Raw genomic sequence first — 5000 nt, 5'->3', positions numbered from 1 at the left:
ATTCTTGGGCGCAGATCCCGCATCGTCTCGTCGCGTCTGGGCGCAAACACGTCGCGTCTCGTTGCGTCTTCAGAAGTCGTCGCTAACAGCACCTTTGGTTGCCACTGGTGGTTAGGCTGGTTGGTTGCGCAAACCCTATAGGAGGGTGGCATGCTGGTGGGCGTTTTTGCCCGGATAGGCACTAGAATGTGCAGATTTTGGGCATTTTTGCCTGGATAGGCTAAGGAATGGGCATGCTTTGGGCGTTTTTGCCCGGATAGGCACCGGAATGCTTGGCCTTGGCTTGTCCTAGCAAGGCATTGCTGGGTTGGGCTCCCTTGGCCTTTTGGGCGCCTTGGACGATGTCTTGCGAAGACCATGGGCACAAGGCCATGGCATATGGTGAGGAAAGGACCACGGTTGCCAAGGTTAGGCACCGGAATGCTTGGCCTTGGCTTGCCCTAGCAGGGCATTGCTGGGTTGGGCTCCCTTGGCCTTTTGGGCGCCTTGGACGATGTCTTGCGAAGACCATGGGCACAAGGCCATGGCATATGGTGAGGAAAGGACCACGGTTGCCAAGGTTAGGCACCGGAATGCTTGGCCTTGGCTTGCCAAAGCAGGGCATTGCTGGGTTGGGCTCCCTTGGCCTTCCGGGCGCCTTGGACACTGTCTTGGGAAGACCATGGGCACAAGGCCATGGCATATGGTGGGGAATGGACCACGGTTGCCAAGGCTAGGCATATAGAGAGGAATCGCATTTTTGCCCGGATAGGCACCGGAATGCTTGGCCTTGGCTTGCCATAGCAGGGCATTGCTGGGTTGGGCTCCCTTGGCCTTCCGGGGGCCTTGGACGCTGTCTTGGGAAGACCATGGGCACAAGGCCATGGCATATAGTGAGGAATGGACCACGGTTGGCAAGGCTAGGCATATAGAGAGGAATGGACCACGGTTGCCAAGGTTGCGCAAGTTTTGGGCATTTTTTGCCCGGATATGCCCAAGTATGCCCCGATAGGCCCGTTACGCCCCGGTATGAACGCGTATGCCCGGATAGACTCGGTATGCCTTGGGATACATGCGTATGCCCCGATAGGCTTGGTACGCCCCGATATGCGCACGTGTGCCCCAGTAGGGCTCGGTATGCCCCGGTATGTACGCGTGTGCCCCGATAGGCCCGGTATGCCCTGATAGGCCCGGTATGCCCCGATATGCACACGTGTGCCCCAATAGGGGTCGGTATGCCCCGGTAGGTACGCGTGTGCCCCGTAATGCACGTTTCGCAGATCTCCCCGCATGTCCCGCCCCTATATGTAATACTTACTTACTTACTTACTTTCTTTCTTGCTTGCTTGCTTGCTTGCAATGGTTGGGAGTGCCCGGCATGCCCCGCTGCAGAGACCAAGGGCGCAATGACTTGGCACCGCGGATGCCGGGACTCCGGCACTTCCCGTGGCACTGATGGTTGGTTCCAAAGACAAAAGGCCGTGCAAGGCCACCGCACCGCGGATGATTTTGCTCGTGCTGGCGCCGTTGTGTGGCCAAAGAACATGCGCGAATGCTCGTGTCGGAAGGGTTGGTGTCCTGGCCCCGCGGGTGTCACGAATGCTCGGTTGCGAAGACCATGGGACCAGAGCCATGGCACGTCGGATGATGGCTCCAGCTGGCGCCCCGGCACTTTCTGTGGCATTGATGCTCGGTTTCAAAGACAAACGTGCGCAGTGCCAGGGGACCGCGGATGACTGCTCGTGCTGGCCCCGTTGGGCGGCATTGATGGTCGGTTGCAAAGAAAATGCGCGATTGCTCGTGTCGGGGCCCGGCAAGCCAAGGCCAAGCGAGCCATGGCACGTCGGATGATGGCTCCAGCTGGCGCCCCGGCACTTTCTGTGGCATTGATGCTCGGTTTCAAAGACAAACGTGCGCAGGGCCAGGGGACCGCGGATGACTGCTCGTGCTGGCCCCGTTGGGCGGCATTGATGGTCGGTTGCAAAGAAAATGCGCGATTGCTCGTGTCGGGGCCTGGCAAGCCAAGGCCAAGCGAGCCATGGCAACGCGGATGATGGCTCGCTAGTGCTGGCGCCGTGCACAGTGGCCTCGCACACTCGCCCTGCACGCTTCCCTTGCACGCAGCCTTGCACACTAGCCTCGCATGCGAGCCTTGCACCCTAGCCATGCAAACTAGCCTTGCACGGTAGCCATGCACACAAGCCGTGCACATTAGCCATGCGCACAAGCCCCGCACACTAGCCTTGCGCACAACCCTTGCACACAAGCCATGCACTCGAGCAATGCACACAAGCCTTGCACTCAAGCAATGCACACAAGCCCTGGACACTAGCCTTGCACACGGGCCTGGCACACAAGCCTTGGGCACTAGCCTTGCGCACTAGCGTTCCACATGAGCCTTGCACACTAGCCTTGGACACTAGCCTTGCACACAGGCCTTGCACACTAGGCATGCTTGGGCGAGCTGATCCCGCATCAAGTCGACGGGTCTAGGCATTCTTGGGCGCAGATCCCGCATTGTCTCGTCGCGTCTGGGCGCAAACACGTCGCGTCTCGTTGCGTCTTCAGAAGTCGTCGCTAACAGCACCTTTGGTTGCCACTGGTGGTTAGGCTGGTTGGTTGCGCAAACCCTATAGGAGGGTGGCATGCTGGTGGGCGTTTTTGCCCGGATAGGCACTAGAATGTGCAGATTTTGGGCGTTTTTGCCTGGATAGGCTAAGGAATGGGCATGCTTTGGGCGTTTTTGCCCGGATAGGCACCGGAATGCTTGGCCTTGGCTTGTCCTAGCAAGGCATTGCTGGGTTGGGCTCCCTTGGCCTTTTGGGCGCCTTGGACGATGTCTTGCGAAGACCATGGGCACAAGGCCATGGCATATGGTGAGGAAAGGACCACGGTTGCCAAGGTTAGGCACCGGAATGCTTGGCCTTGGCTTGCCAAAGCAGGGCATTGCTGGGTTGGGCTCCCTTGGCCTTCCGGGCGCCTTGGACACTGTCTTGGGAAGACCATGGGCACAAGGCCATGGCATATGGTGGGGAATGGACCACGGTTGCCAAGGCTAGGCATATAGAGAGGAATTGCATTTTTGCCCGGATAGGCACCGGAATGCTTGGCCTTGGCTTGCCATAGCAGGGCATTGCTGGGTTGGGCTCCCTTGGCCTTCCGGGGGCCTTGGACGCTGTCTTGGGAAGACCATGGGCACAAGGCCATGGCATATAGTGAGGAATGGACCACGGTTGGCAAGGCTAGGCATATAGAGAGGAATGGACCACGGTTGCCAAGGTTGCGCAAGTTTTGGGCATTTTTTGCCCGGATATGCCCAAGTATGCCCCGATAGGCCCGTTACGCCCCGGTATGAACGCGTATGCCCGGATTGACTCGGTATGCCTTGGGATACATGCGTATGCCCCGATAGGCTTGGTACGCCCCGATATGCGCACGTGTGCCCCAGTAGGGCTCGGTATGCCCCGGTATGTACGCGTGTGCCCCGATAGGCCCGGTATGCCCCGATATGCACACGTGTGCCCCAATAGGGGTCGGTATGCCCCGGTAGGTACGCGTGTGCCCCGTAATGCACGTTTCGCAGATCTCCCCGCATGTCCCGCCCCTATATGTAATACTTACTTACTTACTTACTTTCTTTCTTGCTTGCTTGCTTGCTTGCAATGGTTGGGAGTGCCCGGCATGCCCCGCTGCAGAGACCAAGGGCGCAATGACTTGGCACCGCGGATGCCGGGACTCCGGCACTTCCCGTGGCACTGATGGTTGGTTCCAAAGACAAAAGGCCGTGCAAGGCCACCGCACCGCGGATGATTTTGCTCGTGCTGGCGCCGTTGTGTGGCCAAAGAACATGCGCGAATGCTCGTGTCGGAAGGGTTGGTGTCCTGGCCCCGCGGGTGTCACGAATGCTCGGTTGCGAAGACCATGGGACCAGAGCCATGGCACGTCGGATGATGGCTCCAGCTGGCGCCCCGGCACTTTCTGTGGCATTGATGCTCGGTTTCAAAGACAAACGTGCGCAGGGCCAGGGGACCGCGGATGACTGCTCGTGCTGGCCCCGTTGGGCGGCATTGATGGTCGGTTGCAAAGAAAATGCGCGATTGCTCGTGTCGGGGCCTGGCAAGCCAAGGCCAAGCGAGCCATGGCAACGCGGATGATGGCTCCAGCTGGCGCCCCGGCACTTTCTGTGGCATTGATGCTCGGTTTCGAAGACAAACGTGCGCAGGGCCAGGGGACCGCGGAGGACTGCTCGTGCTGGCCCCGTTGGGCGGCATTGATGGTGTGTTGCAGAGAGCATGTGCGATTGCAAGTGTCGGCCGGGTTTGGGTTCCCTTGGGCTTTCGGGTGCCTTGGACGCTGTCTTGCGAAGACCATGGGCACAAGGCCCCGTCCTGGCCCCTTGTTCGATTCGCTCTCGTCTTGCGCTTGCTTCCAAGGTCCTCCATGACCTTCCCCATGGCCTTGCTAGATCCCCCCCATGACGCATGACCTCTGTCCGTTGATTGGTTTTGAGTGCACACCATGCCCGGCTTGGCACCGTGTTGTCGCGTGAGTGGCATTTGGATCGTGCATGCTGGTGGGCTACCTGCCAATGCGCACAAGCCTTGCACACTAGCCTTGCGCACGAGCCTTGCACAAAAGCCTTGGACACAAGCCTTGCGCACAAGCCATGCGCACAAGCCTTGGACGCTAGCCTTGCACACAAGCCATGCATACAAGCCTTGCTCACAAGCCTTGGGCACTGGCCCATCGCAGTAGCCTTGCACACAAGCCTTGCGCACTAGCTTTGGGCACGAGCCTTGCGCACTTGCCTTGGGCACTAGCCTTGCACACAACCCTTGGGAACTAGCCTTGCGCACCAGCCTTGCCCACAAGCCTTGCACACCAGCCTTGCACACTAGCCTTGCATACAAGCCTTGCACACTAGCCTTGCACACAGGCCATGCTCACTAGCCTTGGGCACTAGCCTTGCACACAGACCTTGGGCACTAGCCTTGCGCACTAGCCTTGCCCACGAGCCTTGC

The sequence above is a fragment of the Tasmannia lanceolata genome, unplaced genomic scaffold, assembly GCF_043159265.1.
Source record: "Tasmannia lanceolata isolate RefF3 unplaced genomic scaffold, GAP_Taslan_0.1 ptg000124l, whole genome shotgun sequence".
Lineage (NCBI taxonomy): Eukaryota > Viridiplantae > Streptophyta > Magnoliopsida > Canellales > Winteraceae > Tasmannia > Tasmannia lanceolata.
This window is presented reverse-complemented; position numbering follows the sequence as displayed.